This window comes from Mustelus asterias, unplaced genomic scaffold (genome assembly GCF_964213995.1).
Source record: "Mustelus asterias unplaced genomic scaffold, sMusAst1.hap1.1 HAP1_SCAFFOLD_44, whole genome shotgun sequence".
Classification (NCBI taxonomy): Eukaryota; Metazoa; Chordata; class Chondrichthyes; order Carcharhiniformes; family Triakidae; genus Mustelus; species Mustelus asterias.
This window is the reverse complement of record NW_027590121.1, coordinates 2,213,783-2,238,215: the sequence shown is the minus strand read 5'-3', so window position 1 is coordinate 2,238,215 and position 24,433 is coordinate 2,213,783. Positions and strand designations below refer to the sequence as shown.

General features: G+C 47.7%; 2 protein-coding genes across 2 annotated transcripts in view; one reads left to right on the top strand and one right to left on the bottom strand.

Annotated features, from left to right (window-relative positions):
- Positions 1 to 758: 758 nt before the first annotated feature.
- Positions 759 to 24,433, top strand: part of LOC144483026 (uncharacterized) — a 128,984-nt gene continuing 105,309 nt past the window's right edge. The window contains exon 1 of the mRNA XM_078201861.1: positions 759 to 785. The gene's annotated coding sequence lies outside the window, so the exon portion shown is untranslated. The remainder of the gene's footprint in view (positions 786 to 24,433) is intronic.
- LOC144483028 (dehydrogenase/reductase SDR family member 1-like) overlaps positions 23,618 to 24,433 on the bottom strand; it is a 340,453-nt gene continuing 339,637 nt past the window's right edge. The window contains exon 10 of the mRNA XM_078201865.1: positions 23,618 to 23,924. The gene's annotated coding sequence lies outside the window, so the exon portion shown is untranslated. The remainder of the gene's footprint in view (positions 23,925 to 24,433) is intronic.

The window sequence follows — 24,433 nt, the reverse complement described above, 5'->3', positions numbered from 1 at the left end:
GTAAAGGAGATAGAGTTATGATCACTATCCGCAAAGTGCTCTCCCACTGAGAGATCTGACACCTGCCCAGGTTCATTCCCTAATACCAAATCAAGTTCAGCCTCTCCTCTTGTAGGCTTATCCACATACTGTCTCAGGAAGCCCTCCTGAACACACCTAACAAACTGCTCCCCATATAAACCCCTTACCCTCGGGATATTCCAATCGATATTTGGGAAATTAAAATCTCCCATCACGATCACTCTGTTATTATCACATCTCTCCAGGATCTGCTTCCCAATCTGCTCCTCTTACTCAGATTGTACTGTACATAACACTGAGAGATTGATCTATGTGAAGTCCCTTACTAAGGTTGTTCTGTACATAAGCTGTACATAAGATCGGCTACAGCCTGGATTTAGCAGACTTTATCAACCCTGATTAACTTTAACCTCATCTAAAAGCCACATCCATGATACCCATAAGACAATAAGATATAGGAACAGAATTAGGCCATTAGGCCCATTGAGCCTATTCCACTATTCAATTCTGGCTGATAAGTTTCTCAAACCCATTCTCCCGCTTTTTCCCCGTAACCCTCGAGCGCTTTACCAGTTGAGAACCTAGATATCTCTTTCTTAAATACACTCAATGACCTGGCCTCCACAGCCTTGTGTGACAATTAATTCCACATATTCGCCAGCCTCTGGCTGAAGAAATTCCTCCTCGTCAAAGTTCGAAAGTAAGAAGTCTCACAACAGCAGGTTAAAGTGCCACGAGCTTTCGGAACGCTGCTCCTTCATCAGGTGTGTGGACAACTGGTGCTGTGAGACTGCTTACTGTGCCCACCCCAGTCCAACGCCGGCAGGTCTACATCCCAGTTCCAAAGGGTCATCCGTTTCCTCTGAGGTTGTGCCCTCGGGTCCGAGCCTCTCCTACTCATGAAATATCAGCCCCAAGTACACTCTATCCAGGCCTTTCATTATTCTGTAAGTTTCAATGATATCCCCCTCCTCATCCTTCCAAACTCCATCGAGTATAGACCCAAAGTCCTCAGACACTCCTCATGCGTTAAGTCTTCCATTCCCCGGATCATTCTTGTGAACCTCTTCTGGACCCTCTCCAAATCCAACACATCCTTCCTTAGATACGGGGCCTAAAATTGCTGACAATATTCTGAATGTGGTCTGAACAGAGTCTTATTGAACCTCAGCAGTATACCCCTGCTTTTATATTCTAGTCATCTCAAAATGAACACTACCAGAGGGAGCTCTGTTACATAGAATGAATACTGAAAGATTTACGGTCCGACCCTCTGTTATTTCCAACTTTCCATAACTCCCTGACACGCAACATCCCATCAAGGCTGTAAATTTTCTACTTTGCGTATAAAAAGTGCTGGATTGGAGGGGGTTAAGTGAAGCTGTTTGTTTAGTGACTGTAATTGATGTGAGTCTCCATGGATCCGATTAGTGTGTCTGGAGGGATTTCCCTCTTCTATTAATAAGGGATTCCGGTCAATGTGTTGTCCCATTGAGGCAGCGGGAGCGACAACTCCGTTACTAACAGAGATCAGCGGCTGTGGAGAGAGAGGGAGGGACAGGAGAGATCAGAATCTGGGAGCAATGGATTGGAATGTTCCAACAATGGATCAGAATTTGGGAACAATGGATTGGAATGTTCCAACCAAGGAGAGGAGTTTATTCTATTGGATTTCTTGGTTTACTGCAGATTATTGGTGGGTAACATCAGCTGATCGGATTGAATATCTACTGAAGGGGATTCAATGCATTTACTATCCCCTCCTGGCGATTGTTGGTGTACCGGGTAAGTCCCTGGCTGGAATTGTACCGGCCCGACCGCCACGGGAATCGGAGCAGGCAAGGGGCGGAGCATGGGAAGGTCTGTTGAACACGGGTGGGATTTAGCAGCTTTGGGAAGAGTGAGGCTGTAAAGTCCCGTCCCCTGTGTCCAGCTCCTAATTCTAGAAAGGCTGTTTAACTGTATTGATTTCCTTGACATTTACTGTACTCGGTTTGCTGCTCTTCTTGGTTCTGTTGAATCTGTGTCTCCGGTTATTAATTCTTTCAGCCACTGACAATTGTCTGAGGGCCTATGGGCTAGGATGTCTTCTGTGTGCTGTGACTTTCCATAGACATGTAACCTCAAACGCGATTCCATCGTGAGTAAAAGATTGAGACAGAATAATTTTTACCCTCTGCATATAACACCAGTTCAACCATCCAATCACCAGGCTGCAGAATCAATTTTATTCTTCATATATGCACAGCAGGAGCTCACAGAGAGAGAACATATTTAATAAAATTTGAAATTTATGCATCAGTGTCACAAGTATGCGAACATTAACATTGCAATGAAGTTACTATAAAAATCCCCGAGTCACCACACTCCAGCGCCTGTTCAGGTACACTGAGGGAGAATTTAGCATGGCCAATGCACCTAACCAGCACAACTTTCAGAGAGTGGGAGGAAATCGGAGCACCTGGAGGAAACTCACGCAGACGCAGGGAGAACGTGCAGACTCTGCACAGACAGCAGCCAAGACTGGAATTGATCCAGGGCCCCTTGTACTATGAGGCAACAACGCTATCCCTTGTACCATCACAAACACTCCTTGAGTCACAGGAACACAAAGACACAGACACACTCAAACGCACTTATATTAATACAGACATTTACTGATAGAAGCAATCAGATTAGACACTTACTCGCACATACAAAAGTTCAAGAACCAAAATTGCTGTAACACTCCAGAATAATGCACACTTAGGAACCTCGTCAGGTACTCTGTTGCTCACACACAAACACACATGCATACTGGTACAGACAATATAGACACACGCAACACACACACGGCAGGGGGCAGGATAACAACTAGTGCCTGCCCATTGATGGCGTAACAGCCGAGAACTCAGGTCCACGCCCCATTTCTCGCCTCTTGCAACCTTCACCGGCAACGGAAATGCGGCGGATTGAGTCTCCTGCCCATTTCTGGCAAGAGGCTGAATAAATTATTGAAATTTATTTTAAAACAAATGTAATTAAAATTAGCGAGTTGGGATGTAATCGTCCAGGCACACTTACCTTTGCAGCCTCACCGGGAGAGGTTGTGTCCGGTGAGGAAAAGAGCTGGCCACATGTATGAGGACGAGTTGTGATGGCCTCGCCGGTAGAAGCGGAGGCCATTGAGGACACCGAGCAAGGTCGAGGGCAAAGGTAGGTTCCCCTTGGGCAGTGCCCACCGAGCAGTACCAGGGGGTGGGGCCTGAGTTGGCAGGGTCTACAGAGCGGAGCCTGAAGATAGCGGGGTCTACGAGCCATGGCGTGCAGGAGCGGGACCTGCAGGGGCTGGACATGCAGGGGCGGGAGCTGAAGTGGCGGGGCCCAATGGCAGATGGGCTCTTGGGGAGCGGGCTGATCCAGTCAGGAGAGTGGCCCAATGCCATGCTGCATGTGACTGGTGGAGTAGGGAGCGCACCCCCACTGCTGCTCTGCACGAGATTGGTAAGTGTAGCGGGTCCTCCAGCCACTCTGCACACGATCGGTGAGGCAGGGATGGGGTCTCGCTGCCTCTCTGCATGCACAGTGAGGTAGGGAGGGTGTCCCTCTGCCTCTCTATTGCACAGTGTGGTAGGGAGGGGGTCTCGCTCCCTCTCCACATGCACAGTGGGTTAGGGAGGGGGATCTCGCTGCCTGTCTGCATGCATAGTGGGGTGGGGAGGGGGTGTCGCTGCATCTCTGCATGCACAGTGGGGTAGGGAGGGGTCTCGCTGCCTCACTGCATGCACAGTGAGGTGGGGAGGGGGTCTCGCTGCCTCTCTGCATGCACAGTGGGGCAGGGAGGGGGTCTCGCTGCCTCTCTGCATGCACAGTGAGGTGGGGAGGGGGTCTCGCTGCCTCTCTGCGTGTACAGTGGGGTAGGGAGGGGGTCTCGCTGCCTCCCTGCATGCACAGTGGGGTGGGGAGGGGGGTGTCGCTGCATCTCTGCATGCACAGTGGGGTAGGGAGGGGTCTCGCTGCCTCAGTGCATGCACAGTGAGGTGGGGAGGGGGCCTCGCTGCCTCTCTGCATGCACAGTGGGGCAGGGAGGGGGTCTCGTTGCCTCTCTGCATGCACAGTGAGGTGGGGAGGGGGTCTCGCTGCCTCTCTGCATGCACAGTGCGGCAGGGAGGGGGTCTCGCTGCCTCTCTGCATGGGCAGTGGGGTAGGACGGGGGTCTCGCTGCCTCTCTGCATGGGAAGTGGGGTAGGACGGGGGTTCTCGCTGCCTCTCTGAATGCACAGTGGGTTAGTGAGGGGGGCCTCGCTGCCTCTCCGCTGCACAGTGCGTTAGGGAGGGGGTTCTCGCTGCCTCTCTGCCTGCACAGAGGGGTAGGAAGGGCTCTCGCTGCTTCTCTGCATGCACAGTGGGTTAGGGAGTGGGATCTCGCTGCCTCTCTGCATGCACAGTGGGGTAGGAAGGGGGTTCTCGTTGCCTCTGTGAATGCAAAGTGGGTTAAGGAGGGGGGTCTCGCTGCCTCTCTGCATGCACAGTGAGGTAGGGAATGGGTCTCGCTGCCTCTCTGCATGTACAGTGGGGCAGGGAGTGGGTCTCGCTGCCTCTCTGCATGCACAGTGGGGTAGGGAGGGGGTCTTGCTGCCTCTCTGCATTCACAGTGGGGCAGGGAGGGGGTCTTTCTGCCTTTCTGCATGCACAGTGGGGCAGGGAGGGGGTCTCGCTGCCTCTCTGCATGGGCAGTGGGGTAGGACGGGGGTTCTCGCTGCCTCTCTGCATGGGCAGTGGGGTAGGACGGTGGGTTCTCGCTGCCTCTCTGAACGCACAGTGGGTTAGTGAGGGGGGCCTCGCTGCCTCTCTGCTGCACAGTGGGTTAGGGAGGGGGTTCTCGCTGCCTCTCTGCATGCACAGTGGGGTAGAGAACGGGTCTCGCTGCCTCTCTGCATGCACAGTGGGGTAGGGAGTGGGATCTCGCTGCCTCTGTGCATGCACAGTGGGATAGGGAGTGGGATCTCGCTGCCTCTCTGCATGCACAGTGGGGTAGGAAGGGGGTTCTCGTTGCCTCTGTGAATGCACAGTGGGTTAGGAAGGGGGGTCTCGATGCCTGTCTGCATGCACAGTGGGGTAGGGAACGGGTCTCGCTGCCTCTCTGCATGCACAGTTGGGTGAGGGAGGGGGTGTCGCTGCCTCTCTGCATGCACAGTGGGTTAGGGAGGGGGGTCTCGCTGCCTCTCTGCATGTAATTGGTGTGGGGGAAGGGTGGGTGATTGGTCCGGGATATGGGGAAGCGGGGGCCCTATATCCGGTCGGGGGCTGCTCACGAAGAGCTGTAGCCCCCAGACTATCTGGTAGCAGTTGCTGTGTTGAAGCTCGCTGCAGCAGCAAAGAGCTGACAGATGTCTCTCTCAGACCAGGCGGCTCACTGCTGGCTGCAATTGCACATTTGCAACCACATCGGTTTGGTACATGGTCGGTATCCCAACCAGCGCTGAGAGAGCTGCAAGTGATTGGGTCACGGCTGAGGGTGGGCTAACAGCCATCGAGTTTTAACAGCACAAAATGAGGCCCTTCAGCCCATTACTTCGGAACTGGTCATCAAACACCTATCCAATCGAATTCCATTTTCCAGCACTCGATCCACAGCCTTGTATGCTCTGGCGTTTGAATTGCTGATTTAAATGCCTCTTGTTGTTGTTCCCGCTTCTACCATCCTTTCAGGCCCTGAGCTGCAGATCCCAGCACCCTGTGGATGGAAACATTTTTCCTCAAATCCGCACAAATATCTGCCATTTACCTGAAATCTACGCCCCTCTGGTTATTGACACTTCTAAAAGGAAAATGTTTCCTCCTATCTATGTGCAGCATAATTTTGTACATATCACTCAGGTCCCCCCACCTGAAAGTGCTCCCCACCACCACCCACTACACTCGCTCCCCCTCCAGCCATCACTGCTCCAAGGTAAAAAAAACCCAGCCGAACCAGCCACTCCTCATAGCTGAAACTCTCCAGCCCAAGTAGCATCCTCGTGAATCTCCTCTCCACCGTTTCCCAGTGTAATTACATCCTTCCTGGAGTGTGATGACCAGAGCTGCACACAGTCCTCTTGCTCTGGTCTAACCAGCATTTTATACACTTCTATCATAACCTCCCAGCTCTTATATTCTATGCTGCGGCTGCTAAAGGCAAGTATCCTACATGTCGTTTGAGCCACCTCACCTACCTGTCTTGCCGGCTTCAGGGATCCTCATATATGCAGCCCAAATTCATTCTGGCCCTCTGCACTTCCTCACACTATACTGTTCATTGTGCATTTCCTTACCCTGTTAGTCGTTTCGAAATGCATCGCCTCACATTTTGCAGTTTGAAATTTCATTTACCCATCTGACCAGCCTGTCCCTTTCCTCGGCACGGTGGCACAGTGGTTAGCACTGCTGCCCCACAGCGCCAGGGACGCGTGCTCGATTCCTGGCTTGGGTCACTGTCTGTGAGGAGTTTGCACATTTTCCCCGTGTTTGCATGGGTTTCCTCCGGGTGCTCCAGTTTCCTCCCACATCCCAAAGACGTGTGGGTCAGCTGGATTGGCCAGGCTAAATAGCCCTTAGTGTCAGGGAGAATCGCTGGGGTAAATTAATGGGGTTTTGGGGATAGGGCCTGGGTGGGATTGTGGTCGGTACCGAGTCGATGGGCCGAATAGCCTCCTTCTGGACTGTAGGATTATATGATTCCTGTAATCTAAGGCTTTCTTCTTCAATATTTACCACACCACCAATTTTTGAATCATCTGCGAACTTACTGATCATACCTCACACATTCATGTCTTGACCAGCAATGTACACGACAAACAGCAAGGGACCCAGCAACGATCCCAGTGGAACCCCACTGGACACAGGCTTGCAGTCACAAAAGCAACCTTCACCATCACCCTCTGCCTCCTGCCACTCAGCCAATTTTGAATGTAATTTACCAAATTGCCCTGGATCCAATCGGCTATTACTTTCTTGTTCAGACTCCCATGCGGAATTAGTCAAAAGCTTCTCTGAAGTCCATGGAGGCTACATCGACTGCACTTCCCTCATCTAATCACCCAGTCACCTCCTCAATATATCCAAGCAAATTGTTAGGCATGATCTCCCCCGACAAAGCCATGCTGACCATTGTTCATAAATCCTTACCTGTCGAAGTGGAGATTAATTCTGCCACTCAGATTGCTTTCCAATCACTTCCCTACCATGGATGTGGTGATGATTGTGTCCTGGTCGTGATCTCCAGGGCACTCTGTAGGATGGCACCATGGCACAGTGGTTAGCACTGCTGCCTCACAGCATCAGGGACCCTGGTTCAATCCCAGGGATTCCATCATCACTAGTGAAGCTTTTTGTTTACTTTGAAGCCATCTCCAATCTCACATATCGCCTGTTGGGATTTCTCCTGTTACAAGAACGTGTAATGTTTCTCTGGAAAGGATCCACTTTGAGCAAGTCCAGTTTCTCGCAGCTCCCCAATGTCCACATTGAGCCTTGTAAATTCATTCTCGATCACAGCAGTCCTGTGTACATCACCAACGTGCATCAGGTCATTGGTAAGGCCAGGGCACATCGTGCTGAGTTTCCAGCTTGAGATGTGAAAGACTGATTTGATTTGATTTGAATTGATTTGATTTATTACTGTCACATGTATTAGGATACAGTGAAAAGTATTGTTCCTTGAGTGCTATACAGACAACGCATACCGTTCATAGAAAAGGAGAGAATGCAGAATGTAATGTTCGTCTGCGTAAGATGTTTCTCCAGACTTGACTGGCCTGTGAGAACGTTGAGCTTTTGCCATGTTGAAAAATTGCTGGCATCAGCTTCAGAAGATCACTTCATTGACATTGCAGAAGTGGAAACCGGTGAGAAGCTATGGGAGGTGCAATGTGACTCACCTACTTTTACTGTCGCGTGGCATCCGAAGCGACCACTCTTAGCTTTTGCTTGTGATGATAAGGATGGCAAGAATGATAGCAGTCGGGAAGTTGGAACAGTTAAACTCTTTGGACTCCCTAATGACTCCTAATATTAGATTTCAGAAAATGTGTGCCACTGAAATGTATACACCAACATCATGCTGAGCAGAGCATATAAAAACTGCATTCATCGTGGACCCAAATGTATGGATTTCATTTTTGATGAAACTTTGTGGAAATGGTATTGTTATTTTTAATAACAGATAGGGTGCAGAAAAAGATCACCTTAATGCGATGTCGGTCCATTCAAATGTCTGTTGGAAGCAGAGAAGAAGCTGTTCTTGAGTTGGCAGCATGATGGCATAATGGTTAGCACTGCTGTCTCACAGGGACCTGAGTTCGATTCCCAGCTTGGATCACTGTGTGGAATTTGTACATTCTTCATAGGTCTCGTGAGTTTCCTCCGGATGCTCTGGTTTCCACCCACAGTCCAAAGACATGCAGGTTAGGTTGATGGGCCATGCTAAAATGCCCATTACGGTCCCGGGATATGTCTGTTAGACAGATTATCAGGGTACAGTTGGGACTTAGGGGAAACGACATGGGTAGGATAGTTGTCAGTGCTGACTCAATGGGCCGAATGGCCTTCTTCTGCACTGTAATGTTTCTATGAGTCGGTTGGAACATGTCCTCAGACCTTATCATCTTAGTTTCCGAAGGAACAAGTTGTAAGTGCTTATGTCCGTGGTGCGCGGGTTCCTTAATTCGGCTGGCTGTTTTTCTGAAGCAGCGGGAAGTGTCGACAGTGTGAATTGGTGGTTTGAGTGATGGACTGGGCTTCATTCACGAAGCTTTGCAGTTTCGTGCGGTCTTGGACAGAGCAGGAGCCATACCAAGCTGTGATACAACCAGGAATAATGTTTTCTATAGTGCATCTCGAAACGTTGGAGAGAATCGTAGCTGACATGCCAATTGTCCTTAGACCTCTGAGAAAGTAGAGGCGTTGGTAGGCTTTCTTAATCATAGAATCGTCGAGGAGGGACCAGGACAGGTTGTTGGTGATCTGAACCCATAAAGACGTTGTGCTCTCGATCATTTCAACTTCATCCCATTGCTGTAGACAGGGACATGTACTCCACTCTGCTTCCTGAAGTCGATGACTATCTCCTTTTTTTTGTTGATATTGAGGAACAGATTATTGTGGTCGCACCAGTTCACCAGATTCTCTATCTCTTCCCTGTTCTCGATCTCATCGTTTTCTGATATCCGACCCACTGCAGTGGTGTCATCAGCAAACTTGGAAATGGAGTTGGAGGGGAATTTGGCCGCACAGTCATCGGCGTATAAGGAGTGTAGTATGGGGTTGAGGACAGAGCCTTGTGGGGCACCGCTGTTGAGGATGCTTGTGGAGGACGTGTTGTTGACTGTCCTTATTTAGTGCTGACTGCGCGTCAGGAAGTTAAGTATCCAATTGAAGAGGCAGGAGCCAAACCCCAGGACACGGACTTTGGGCATGAGTTTCGGAGGAATAATGGTGTTAAAGGCTGAGCTGTAGTCGATAAACACGAGTCTGTGTTCCAGGGTTGACTCTAGGTCCAGGGAGATGGCGTCTGTGGGCCTGTTGTGGAGGTAGGTGAACTTTAGTGGATCCAGGCAATCTAGGAGGCTGGATTTGATTCATGCCATGACTAACCTTTTGATGTGTTTCATAACATTGAATGTCAGAGTCACCGGACGGTAGTCATTAAGACAGCCTGCTTGGCCTTTCTTTGGTATCGGCCTTGGTTTGAGTTTTTCTTACCTGGTGCATAGATTAGCAACTTTCCTACGGAGAGAGTACTCGCTGAGCTTCAGTCGTCCACTAGGCCATAGTGGGATAGCAGGAAACGCACTGGGCACTAAGGACGGTAGCTATTCACTGAACCCTGAAGCTTTCTCCCACTGTTGAAAGCCAACCCTGGTACTTCAGTTCTGTGCCAATCGAGTAGAAGATTACTGTTTCTTCCTATGTTGTGCTACCGGTGGCCACAATGCTGTGGTCTCCTCTCCAGGGTACAGTTCTGTGTAAGTATAATAGAGTCGGAACTGTTGAGGCATCAGGATCTCCCTCTGCCAACTGTTAGTATTGTCTAGAGGAAAGGGTGAAACCAGCACAGTTTGGTACCAGCTGTGCTGCAGGGGTTGTCAGTAAGCTGTCTGAGCGACGACAGATTACCACCTATAGGATTCCACTGCAGATTTTCTGTCAGGGTTTGCTCCCTCAGCCTTCTTACCCTCCAAATCCCCCACTAAGTAGAGGGGCTATTTACCTGGAGCTGAGTGAGGGACAATGTTGAGGACTCTCCGGAAAACTCTCTCCCAAATATATGCCATTGTGTCGCTACCATGGAGCAGCATGGTGGCGCAATGGCTAGCACTGCTGACTCACAGCATCAGGGACCTGGGTTCAATTCCAGGCTTGGGTCACTGTCTGTGTAGTGTTTGGACCTTCTCCCCGAGTCTGTGTGGGTTTCCTCCGGATTCTCCTCTTTCCTCTCACACTGAAAAAGACGTGCTGGATTAAAAAAAAGATATGTGATTTTAATGTGTGGACATTGTTTTTTATTTCAACCCATCCTCATTCTAAATGGTAACTTCTTTCCCTGAATCGTTTCTAATTTTATTCTTTATTTCCCTCCCTGGCAGTGAACATAATCACAATTGTGACACTGACGAGCAGAAACTGTGGTCTGTCCAAATGTGTCACTCGTTACCTGGTGGCTATGTCAGTGGGGGATCTGCTGGTCATTATCCTCGACCTGATATTGAGACACATTCCCATTGTTTATTGGGAACAGTTTTATTTCCTGCGCTGGGTCCCCGTGTGTAACATCCACGCCATCCTGCTTTACGCAGCCACTGACTGTTCTGTCTGGTTCACCGTCACTTTCACCTTTGATCGATTTGTTGCCATTTGCTGCCCCAAGCTGAAAATTAAATATTGCAGTGAGAAATCGGCGGCTGTGGTTCTGGGAACAGTGACGGTGCTGAGCTGTTTGAAGAACATTGTGTGGTATTTTCTGTTATTAAATAGATATTGGCTGCTGAACAACCCCACGTTTTGTCCTGTCACACTGGATGCGCAATCTCTGGTCTGGACAACAATCGAGATCCTCCACCACATTCTCACTCCGTTTGTCCCATTTGTCCTGATTCTGCTGCTCAACGTTTTCACCGTCAGATACATTTTAGTGAGCAGCAGAGCCCGCAGGAGACTCCGGGCTCACAGCAGTGGGGAGAATCCCAGAGACCCAGAGATGGAGAGTCGAAGGAAATCCATCATTTTACTGTTTGTTATCTCAGCCAATTTCATCCTCTTATGGTCAACATTAATGGTCTTTTCAATATGGGGTCAGATGCATAATTTGGGCTTCCGGTTAGTATGGTTAGATTACTTTGTAATGGAATTGGGTTTCATGCTGCAACTCACAAGTTGCTGTACAAACACTGCCATTTACGCTGTGACACAGACTCAGTTCAGACAGCAGCTGAAGAATCTGCTGAAATATGCCCTTACTGCAATTCTTCAACTCATTAAACCTTGAGAGGAAACGACAACCACAAGACCCCTGACTCTTCCCATTGGACATTCAAACCATAAATAACGAACACCCTCACAGAGACAGAAAGAGTGACAAATAGAGAGAGAGAGAGAGAGGACAGTCAGAGTAACAGTGAGAGTGATCAGGAGACAGAGATTAACAGAGAGAGGGAAGGGCACAAATACATGGAGTGTGACAGATTTTGAAAGATTTTCTAACAGATATAGGGAAAGAAACAGAGAGAGCGAGAGATTGAGAGACAGAGAGGAAGAACAGAGACAAATAGGGACACTCACAGAGCGAGAAAAACAGGGATAGAAATTCGGGGAAATGGGGAGGGAGATGGAGAGGGAATGAGGAAGGGAGACAGATGGAAGGATGTAATGAGAGAGGGAGACTGAGATGGAAAGGGGGACAGAAAGGGAGGCAGAGAGAAACAGATACAGAGACAGAGAGCGTCAGCGAATTTGAAACAGTGAGACTGAATGAGTAAAATGGACACAGCAAGAGCAAAAGACAGAGCGAGGTAGAGAGAGAGAAAGACAGAGAAATAAGAAAAGGGTGACAGAGAAGGAGAGGGAGAAGTAGGGTGAGACTGAGAAGGGGGAAGAGGCACAGAGGAAGAGTGAAGAGAGAAGGTGAATGAGGAAGATGCAGAGAGACAGTAGGAGACACAGAGAAACAGGCAGAGAGAGAGACAGAGAGAGATAGAGAGATACAGAGAGAAGAATGCACAGAAAGACAGAAAGAGGCAGAGAGAGACATACTTAATGACTTTAACAACAACCATCAGGTGGGGTTAATGGAATATGAGTTCCCTGATTGAGGCAGTTAATGCTGTCCAATCCGGGAGCCCTGCAGACGTATATAAAATGGTGTGTCTCGGTTACCAGAACTCAGGGCGTGTACACTCAGGGTGTGGGTGCGATGGACTGGTGGTTTTATCACTAGACGATTAATACAGAAACTCAGCTAATGTTCTGGGCACCCGGGTTCCAATCCCATCACAGCATATGGTGGAATTTGAATAAATGTACCTGGAATTCAGAATCTTTTGGTAACCAATAAAGCATTGTCGATTTTCGGAAAAACACATCTGGTTCACTAATGTCCCAGGGAAGGAAGTCTGTCGTCCTTACGTGGTCAGGCTCAAATGTGACTCCAGGGCCACAGCAACGTAGTTGACTCTTAATTGCCCTTTGAACATGGGCAACTCGGGATGGGCAATAAATGCTGGTCTGTCAGTGACACCCATGTCCCAAGAATGAATAAAAATACTTTATACTGAGAAATTTTAAACAAACGGTAAACTGTTTCTCACAGCTGGATAAATTCCCAATCCCTCGGATCGAGGACCTAAACTCAAAGCTGGCAGGAGGATTCTTGTTTCCGATTATGAACTTATTCACGTGCACTGACACGAAAACCTAGATGAGGATTCCCAGCGATATTCAACAATTGATACACAGAGGAAGTTTAACATTTATAAGGTGTCAAATGTAGACATGCATTAACACTGCAATGAAGTTACTGTGAAAATCGGCTAGTCGCCACACACTGGTGCCTGTCCGGGTACACTGAGGGAGAATTTCACATGGCGAATGCACCTAACCAACACGTCTTTCAGACTGTGGGAGGAATCCAGAGCAACCAGAGGAAACTCATGCAGATACAGTGAGAATGTGCAGACTCCGTACAGACAATGACCCAAGCCAGGAATTGAACCCTGGTCTCTGGCGTTCTGAGGCAGCAGTGCTAACCACTGTGACACCTCATCTATGTTGATAGTTTGGGCAAAGAAATTCCAGAAGTACCTGCATGGCGGGGCAGCCCATAACATCGACCCACATCCAGCTGTGGGCTTTATTACTGTCCACCTACCATTATCGGTTGGAACACCCTCCAGCAGGCCGAGTCGCTCAGGCAGATGCCTTGAGTTGGCTACGATTAACAGACACTTGTCGTACCCCCAATGGAAGAGACGGTAATCATGAACTTTTTTGAAACTTTCCCAGTGGCAGCCAATAATATTCGGCTGTGGAGGCAAAATTACCCAGCCCTGAATGAATTGAAGCAGCTCGTGCTGATGGGGGAAACCAAAAGGCCATCACAGCCTGAATTGCACCCATATTGAAGTGGCAGGGAGCAGCTGACTGTGGAATGTGACACATTCGTTTGGGGTTCAAGAGTGTCATCCTGAGCCAGGTTCACCATCCCATCCTGTCTGAACTTCACCATGGCCACCCAGGAGTGGCAAACTGAATATCCTCCAAATTGCCATGTCTGGTGGCCAGGTACAGATACATATATTTGCCTGTGGGTCAGTGTTGGCAATATCAACAAGGGCAGAACTATCACCAGTCACTACTCTTCACAGTTGGGAATGGCCAGGACATAGAAACATAGAAACGTAGAAAACTACAGCACAAAACAGGCCCTTCGGCCCCACAAGTTGTACCGAACATATCCCTACCTTTTAGGCCTACCTATAACCCTCCATCCTATTAAGCCCCATGTACTCATCCAGGAGTCTCTTAAAAGACCCTATTGAGTTTGCCTCCACCACCACTGACGGCAGCCGATTCCACTCGCCCACCACCCTCTGTGTGAAAAACATCCCCCTAACATTTCCCCTGTACCTACCCCCCAGCACCTTAAACCTGTGTCCTCTCGTAGCAGCCATTTCCACCCTCGGAAACAGCCTCTGAGAGTCCACCCGATCTATGCCTCTCAACATCTTATATACCTCTATTAGGTCTCCTCTCAACCTACGTCTCTCCAAGGAGAAAAGACCGAGCTCCCTCAGCCTATCCTCATAAGGCATGCCACTCAATCCAGGCAACATCCTTGTAAATCGCTTCTGCACCCTTTCAATCTTTTCCACATCCTTCCTGGGAATGAGGCGACCAAAACTGAGCACAGTACTCCAAGTGGGGTCTGATGAGGGTCTTATATAGCTGCATCATTATCCCCGGACTCCTCAAATCATTCCCTCGATTGTTAAAGGCCAGCACACCATACACCTTCTTAATGACCTCCTCCACCTGCGGGGCCGATTTTAGAGTCCTATGGACCCGGACCCCAAAGTCCTTCTGATCCTCGACAGTACTCAGAGTCTTTCCCTTTAATATTGTACTCCTTCATCCCATTTGACCTGCCAAAATGGACCACTATGCATTTATCTGGGTTGAAGTCCATCTGCCACTTCTCGGCCCAGTCTTGCATCCTATCTATGTCCCTCTGTAACTTCTGACATCCCTCCAGACGATCCACAACCCCACCAACCTTCGTGTCGTCGGCAAACTTACCAACTGTACAGGACCTTGGTGAGACCACATTTGGAATATTGTGTGCAGTTCTGGTCACCTCACTATAAGAAGGATGTGAAAGCGCTGGAAAGAGTGCAGAGGAGATTTACCAGGATGCTGCCTGGTTTGGAGGGTAGGTCTTATGAGGAAAGGTTGAGGGAGCTAGGGCTGTTCTCTCTGGAGCGGAGGAGGCTGAGGGGAGACTTAATAGAGGTTTATAAAATGATGAAGGGGATAGATAGAGTGAACGTTCAAAGACTATTTCCTCGGGTGGATGGAGCTATTACAAGGGGGCATAACTATAGGGTTCGTGGTGGGAGATACAGGAAGGATATCAGAGGTAGGTTCTTTACGCAGAGAGTGGTTGGGGTGTGGAATGGACTGCCTGCAGTGATAGTGGAGTCAGACACTTTAGGAACATTTAAGCCGTTATTGGATAGGCACATGGAGCACACCAGGATGATAAGGAGTGGGATAGCTTGATCTTGGTTTCAGATAAAGCTCGGCACAACATCATGGGCCGAAGGGCCTGTTCTGTGCTGTACTGTTCTATGTTCTATAACCCATCCCTCCACTTCCTCGTCCAGGTCATTTATGAAAATGACAAACAGCAAGCGTCCCAGAACAGATCCACTGGTGACCGACCTCCATTTAGAAAACGACCCATCTATACACACTCTCTGCCTCTTTTGGGCAAGCCAGTTCTGGATCCACAGGGCTGCAGCCCCTTGGATCCCATGCCCTCTCACTTTTTCTAGACGTCTTGCATGGGCGACCTTATCGAACGCCTTGCTAAAATCCATATAAACCAAATCTACCACTTTCCCTTCGTCAATATGTTTAGTCACATTTTCGAAGAACTCCACCAGGCTCGGCCATAGAGGTGGCTGCACATGGACAGTGCCGGACCGTTCATGGGGTCTATGTTGCTGGAAGTTTCAAAGTGAAGTCTGTGATGTTTCGAGATTGTGTAAGAAACACTGTAGAACTCATGTTTACACTAGTGTGTTTTCATGCCCATGTATCCAAGAACTGATAATAGTAGCAGCTGTGCTATACAAGAGTATGTTGTTCCCGGCTAATCTGTTCCGGAATGTGCTAACCCAGCATTTTGTATTCATTAATATGTACCGCTGTGTAACAGTAGAAGCCTACATGTTGGCCTTCTGTGATTGTATAATGATACATTCATATATATTCATCATAACCTGTACCGATATACATTATACAAGTACCTACGAACATATATAAATTGTTGCATGCCAGTTAACTTGTTTGTGGGAGACGGTAACCTTGTACGTTAGTAAGATACCCCACCTGTGTTCAGAGAACAACAGTCACGACCTTGAGACAACCGTGAAGAAACCGCCAAGGCAGCAAGATTCACACGATGGAAGACAAGCCACAGCCGGGGAACCTGTGATGCCTCGGAAACTGAACGTGACAGGTGGGGTATAAATATATGTTTTTAACCTGTATTTGCTGAGAGGTCAGAGGCCATTTTAGGCATCGGACCGTTTCCCACAATTTTGCAAATAAACCATGGTATTTTGACCGACCAATAGACTCAGAGGCATTTTTACCTACAACAAATGGTGCCGAAACCCGGGAAATCTGATTGCGGGTACGGTCGAATGGCCACGACCGGGACACCTGAATAGATTACTGAACTTGATGAAGTGGGTCAAAATATAGTGGGTGATCATCTGTGATGAGGGAATGTCTGAATTGATGAAAGACGTCTGAACTGAGCACATACGGACAAGGAGGCAATTGACTCCGTCACCCTACCTTAAACTGACTGTTCAGAGGAGAAATCTCCCACGCTGATGTTAGGAACTTGAAATGGGTGTCAGGGTTGCCTGAGGTGTGATGTTCAGACCTGAGTGCTAGATAGAGACTGTCTGAGTGATCACCGGAGTTGAAGGACAAGCCTTCGTGTGAAAGCCGGCTAATAAAATTATTGTGTGAGTGGTGGTACCGAGGGATCTGATCAGCCCTGACGGGTATCACCGAACTCGGATAAGAGAAACCTAGGAGGGGGAGAGCGAGAACGGAGAATAGAAGACTCCAGGGTGGTGAGAAGAACCTTATCAATGATGTGGCGGGACAACGACAGTGGGGCCCGGGGTCCCTGATACATGAATATATGGCTAAGAGGGACAAACTCATTAAACAGATGTACAAAGGGGGTGGAATTTAGACCACCCACTAGACCAACAACGAAAATGGTTGGGAAAAGAAAAGAATGACAGAACTAAGAAAATTGGAGTTCTCTTAGTTCACCAATTGGCCGGATTAATTGAACAGGTCTCAGTCTCGGGTAAGAAATGGGCTGACGACAAAGCAAAAATTAAAATGTTGGAAACACGCAATAGCAAAGTAGAAAAGCGAAACCAACATTTAGAGGACCCTGTCGGGGGATTCTTGCCTCCCTATGGGCCGGCCGTACAACCCACAGCACCAGTGGGCGACCCCGATGGGGAAGAGATCCATGACCTCGCTCCCATAACACGGGCTCGGACTTTACAACATCCCACTGCCCGATGTAAACCCTTTACCCCAGGTGAAAGACAACAGATTTTGGCATCCATGGGAAGGCTCCAGCCCCGGAGTAACAATAGCAAATTTTGTGCAGAACTGGACACCATTTGGGTTGGTCACCAGTTACATTTTCGGAATCTACACCAGTTGGTACGGGCTGCTTGCCCGCGGGATAAGTAGAGACTAATGGGTGATGGAGGGGACCAGGCTAATGTCGCCGACCAAGCTTGGTTCGATTACCGAAGCCATTTACTCGGTTTAAGGCGGAAGTCCAATGAGTCTTGGGTAATGCGCCAACCAATTGGTCTAGAATTACCAATATTAAACAACAAAGGGGCGAAGGAGCCTCCGAATTTGGGGAGCAACTCTTTCGAGTATACTAAGAATGTTCGGGAATACCCGAAACTGCCAGAACAGATAGAGCCTTTTTACAAGCATTCAAAGACGGGCTGTCGCCAGCTCACCAAAGAATCCTTAAAATGGGAGTGCTCAATACCCAGAACTATGATGAGTTAGTAGAATGGGCATCTGGAATTACAGACGGATCAGATGAGAAACCATACCCACGAATAAAACAGGAAACAATTAGTGCAAACAGTGGAGAAGCTAAACCCAAGGGTGCGTGCTATAATTGTGGGAAACCGGGTGACTTTGCCAGAGGCTGTAGAGCTCCAAAGGGGGTCAGTAGAAAAGCCCCTACCTGCCAGTTTTGCAATAAGGTTGGCCACACTGAGGCCACCTGTTGGAGCAAGCACAGCAGACCGACTCAACTGCTTCCCCCTCCCTTCACTGAGGAGGGAGGGAATTGACAGGTGGCAGCCCCCGCAAGCCTGGGCAGTAAAGAGGGTAGAATCTACGTGTCTGCAGTAGTAGGGGGCAGGCAATGTGAAATGCTGGTGGACACGGGAGCCCCCATATCTATCATTGATCTACCCTTGCCCACCACGAATAAAATGATCTATTTAAGGGGTGTTAACGGACGGAAGACTCCTGCCGACTTAAGTGAAACCACTCTAGTAGAAATTAATAACATGTATATGCCTTTGCGATTTTATGTATGTTGATTTAATGAAGGAACTATTATGGGAAATGACCTAATGAAGGAATGGAATCTCTTAATAGATTGCCGGAAAGGTGAATTGATTTGGCCCCATGCCGATGGGAGAAAAGACAGGGTAGGAACATATGCAAACCATTTAGGAACCATCCATGCATCATCAGCAACAGGACGCGACTGGCAGTTAGAAGGTATTGGATTTGGCGCCATCTGCACCTCCATCCCAGGTGTGTGGGCGGAAACGAAACTAGATACTGGATTAGTCAAAATTGATTCTATGATAGTGGTAGGGCCAGAACATAAACCACATCAACAATACCCGATTAAGCCCGAAGCCAAAAAGGCAGTCGAGAAAATTGCGACGGGATTGGTAAAGCGAGGGATCCTATGGGAAACCACTCGTACCACCAACTGCCCACTTGGACGGTGCCTAAACCAGACGGGAGCTATAGATTATAGGATGAGGGGTGATCTTATAGAGACTTATAAGATAATGATGGGGCTGGATAGGGTAGAGGTGGAGAGATTCTTTCCACTTAGAAGGGAAACCAGAACTTGAGGGCACAGCCTCAAAATAAGTGGGGGCCGGTTCAGAACAGAGTTGAGGGGGAACTTCTTCTCTCAGAGGGTAGTGAATCTCTGGAATTCTCTGCCCATTCAAGTGGTGGAGGCTTCCTCGTTGAATATGTTTAAATCACGGGTAGATAGTTTTCTGATCGATAAGGGAATTAGGGGTTATGGGGAGCAGGCGGGTAAGTGGAACTGATTCGCTTCAGATCAACCATGATCTTGTTGAATGGCGGGGCAGGCTCGAAGGGCCAGATGGCCAACTCCTGCTCCTTTTTCTTATGTTCTTATGTTCTTAACCATTGATTATACAGCATTAAATAAAGTGACCCCCAAGCTAAACCCCATCATGGCTAGCCCCTCCACCATTTTAAACGGGTTGTCACCATCCCAGGGAATCTTCACGGTATTGGATATCGCCAATGGGTTTCGGTCCATTCCCCTGGACCCTAATTTGCAAGATAAATTTTCATTTACCATGGGCGATAAACAGTACACATGGACTAGGCTCCCGCAAGGCTTCCACAACCTGGTTATATTTCACTGGGTATTAGAACAAGTAGAAGTCCAAAAAGGGAGCACAATTCTGCAGTGGAGAGATGATATCTTAATACCATCCGAAACAAGAACAGAACATTAGACGGAACATCAGTCTTGAAACACTTCGAAGAACAGGGACTAAAAGCGAGCCCCAGGAAGGCCCAAATAGGGAAAGTGCAGGTGTTATATTTGGGACACCTGATATCCCAGGGGACCAAAGAAATGCCATTGGACAGGAAAACAGCCATTCAGCAAATGCCAAGACCAGTAACCATCCGACGGATAAGGAAGGTTTTGGGACTGTTTAATTACAGTCGCAACTTTATACCAGAATTCGCCAGGCTTGCCGAACCAATACAAAGGCTAGTAAAAGGGTGGAAACCCGCTCTCGAAGTTATAGAGTGGGGATCAGAACAGGAAGAGGCATATAGTAAACCAAAAGCAGAACTAATGACAGCTCTGGGACTTGGACTGCCCAACGCTAATAAAGATTTTCACATCTATTGTAATAACGAGGGGGGGGGGGGGCGGGATTATTCGGCAGTAGTCACACAGGTCCATGGGGACAAGCAGCGGCTAGTGGGTCATTATTCCACAGTGGAGGGCCCCGTAGCAGCCGGGTTACACAGATGCATAGCCGCACTGGATTGCGCGGTATGGGCAGTAAAGGTCAACGAGCCCATCGTCATGACGGGGAATATTGTGTTGCACACCAAACATACTTTGGTGGAAATGCTGAACACAGGAAAATTGCGGTCTGTCTCAAATATGAGAAGGGCGAAGTGGGAGGCAGTGGTTCTCCCACCCACTAAGTCCATCACCATTGTACGAGATATGGGAACGAACCCCGCAGAAGGAATGTTAGGTGAAGGGAACGCACACACGTGTGGGGACGTAGCTGAAGAGGTAGAGGAAGGTAGAATAAAAGATGTGCCCCTGGAGGCACCAGACAACGTCCTATTTGTCGATGGATCACGGAAATATGTAGATAGGTCACCACGAACAGGATGGGCGGTAGTGAATGCGGACCTACAAACTGTTCAAGCAGGAAGGATAGAGGGAGGCATGTCAGCGCAAGTAGCGGAACTTGTAGCCTTGACTCAGGCTTTTACAGAGGCTGCGGGGAAAAGGTCAACATTCACACCGATAGTAGATATGCATTTGGAATTATACACGACTATATGACAGTTTGGGGGAGAAGGGGATTTATCACAACGGGGGGCACTCCAATTAAACATGGCCAGATAATAGCAACCTTATTGGGAGTCAGCGAGCTCCCATCGGAAGCCGCAGTATTGAGGGTAAAAGCAGACCACAAGAAACCGGACAAGCAAAGTCCTGAGTGGTAAATCTTTAAGGGAAACCCGGCAGCCGACTAAGCGGTACGATCTGCCTTGGAAACAAGGGAAGTGCAGGCCTTGCCGGCCGCCTCGACTAAAATCGAAACCCCGATAGACATCTCACAGCTACATGCTGATACCCCTGAAGAAGAACGTGTGAGGTGGAAAGCTCAAGGAGCTACACATGATGGGGATGGTGGTGGGGGGGGGGGGGGGGGGGGGGCGCTGATATGGAGATTAAATGATAAAGTCCGAGCGCCAGAATGTATCCAGCATTCTCTGATGCGGTTACATCATGGGCTGTCACATGTGGGAAGTCATGCCATGATGGCCAGTGTGGGGAAGGAATGGTGATGGAAAGGAATGGGACGGGACGTTGCCCGATATTGTCACTGGTGCATAACCTGTCCACAGTACAACCCCGGAAGACCCGTGCAAATCAAGTGGTGGCACCAGCCTCGCCCTAAGGGAACCTGGGAACACCTGCAAATTGACTTTACACGACCTCTTCCGCGGTCACACGGGAGAACCTACTGCTTGGTAATAATTGACTAATTTACCAGGTGCGTAGAAGCATTCCCAAGGAAAAATTTTGCTGCCACTACAATGGCCAGAATACTCGCTGAGGAAGTTATCCCAAGATGGGGGTGCTTTTGCACATAGACACCGAACAAGGCACGCACTTTACGGGGAAGGTTGTAAAGACCATTCCTAAATGGAACAAAGAAGAAAGAACAATACAGCACAGGAACAGGCCCTTCGGCCCTCCAAGCCTGCGCCGCTCATGTGCCCACTAGACCATTCTGATGACCGAACTGATGGGGATAAGTCAGAAATTTCACATACGCTACCACCCTCCAAGCAGAGGACGGGTGGAACGTATGAATACGACACTTAAGACCTCCTTGGCAAAGTCCATGCAGGTATCAGGACAGAGATGGACAGAAGTATTACCCGCCATATTAATGAAACTCAGGGCCACCACAAATCGGACCACTGGGCTGACACCATATGAGCTAATGACCGGAAGGGCTATGCAACTGCCAGAGTCCATCATTACCGGAGGGGCAGTTGTGGGCCCATTAAGGGACAGGATTAGACGATATGTACTAGAATTAACCTCCCAATTAAAAGATATACAGCAAACAGTACGGGACAAACAAATAGCGGTAGATGAGTACAATGAACTAAACAGACCCCGGAGATTCCACCGGCGGGCAGCAAGGTTATGGTAAAAACATTACCTGGAAAACCTGGATTCGCCGCCAAATGGAAAGGCCCCGATGAGGTTATCATCAGTGGAGACATCTGTGCCTGCATAGATATGCAAGGCAGGGGTGTCTGGAAACACTGGACCCAGTTGAAAGAATACACTGGTACCAATCAGAAAATATGTAATGTGCAACAAAACAGTTAAGAGGGTGAAGAATACACGCAGAAGAGGGATCAATGTATGTGCTAATGAGGGAAACCCTAAGACTTGGGAAAGGTTGAATTGGGAATGTGAGAGGTATGAGAAAGAGAAAAGAGATAGAGCAGAACAGGAAAGACTGCAAAGGAAAGATGAGACCAAGACAAAAGGATTAGTATGGCAAGCCGAACAAAGGAAAGATATAGAGGTATCTGGCTTGCCAATGTTGTTCCAAAATACCGATACGGGTGAACAGGAGTGGTGGAATCGACCCAGTGTAGATAAGAACTAGAAATCTAAGGTTGCCATCATTGCCCCGATAAATATGACAGACACCAGCGCCGGTGCCGCTGCAAAGACAGAAAGAACTCAAATCAGGCTCACTTGGTTAGTTTGAAGCGTGATAGTAAAGGGTTAAACACCAGCAGGCTGTCGGTTTCTCTGCCTCTCTCTCTTGACAAACGAAAAGAGAGAGAGGTGAAAGTGTGCGATCGAGAGCCTCATGTGATGGAATAGGGTATAGCAGATCAAAGTTGAAATTTTACGATAGTGCATCAGACAGAGATTTGGGGAATGCAGGAAAAATAGCATTACATTACATCTGTAGAGCCGTCAGGAGAGTTAACCATTTAAGCACACAGTAGATTCGATCTTGTATCTGCCTGTGTTGATTACAAAGGCAGAGCTGTAGAAATAATTAATTATGCACCTTTTGAGCTTAGACCGGACAGTCTGTAAGACAGTGTAAATGTCTTAATTTAGTAGGGATATTTAAAAGTGATAAAAATAAGTGGATTATTTGGATTAGGTTTTTGTTAAATTTGAAAATATATTCTTGATAGAACTGAAACTGAAAAGATAAATGGAAAGAATCATTCTGCGTATCTGAAGTGATGATTAATCACTTGTTTATGTTCAGCTGAGTGAATTTACCCCTCCGCCTCGCTGCTGAAACAAGCAGAGAACTAATCCATCCTGTCCTAGACAGGATGGGTCTTCGTGTTATAAGACTTGCAGTAATTTTAAGATATAGAGTCAAAATTTAACAGAGAAGGGAGTTACATAAGGTCGAATGGGAGTATGTGTGTAATGCTGGGAATTATTATACTGCCATAATGCATTCTAATTAAAATGTGTTACATGGATCAGCCATGAAACTGAATTAAATGCCAGACGGGCTAAAAGGGAGTGCCCGCCTATAATACCAAATTGACAAATCAATATAATTAGAGAGGAGGGAAATAATGCAGTGGAATAAATGAAATAATAAATGGCTGGGGAAGTGTTCGTTACAAACTGCTAGAGATTAAAGTGATACGATTTCTTGAATTTACTTCCATTTTGAGTTTAATTACAGTGCGGAAGACAGCAGAATAAAACCGACTATTAATCAACGTCCTGCATTCTCAAGCGTTTTACTTTCATCCCAATTTAAGATGTTAAGTCTGAATAAATGTTGGAAGCTTCCATGTATATCTGTCTTTAACAAAGTGGTTGCGTGAACGTTTTGTTGTTGTTCGCTTCACTGTTTTAATGTTAAGAAAGGAGTTAGACCTTGGAAGGACCATGTGCTCTTTCTTTGTCTTGAAGTTGAAAGTATACGAATATAGTCGAGAAGTTAAAAATAAGTAATTTTCTGAAAAAAAATAGAAAAGCAGGAACAAAAGAATGAGGTGAAAATACTGTCTATGAGTCAGTTTAAAGTCTATCAAATTAGTGAATCGTAGTTCTGATTACTCCAAGTTACAGCAGAGATTAATCAGTTAAAACCTCAGTTGTTAATACAGATACAGATGTTGTCCTTGAGTATTTTTAATCTGCATTCGTTGCTAACCATCAAACGCCATGAATTGTTGGAACTTGTGTTGCCAGTTAGTTCTAAATACATGATAATAATATGAAATTCAAGGCTTGTATGATGTTCAAATTATATACTGCCGTTGGGATTGCATATTGTTCCACGTTTTAGCACCGAGCCAGCTAAGAATCATACCAAACATTTCTAATCAAGTAAGTATTGTCATTGTTATATGTATTGTGTTTGTTATTGTTCTAAAAATGCAGGGATTCTGATCTGGAGCAGTTTAAAAATGGACACGGCTTAAATTAAGAGGGTTTGGATGTATCAAATCCTGAAGAGCCTTG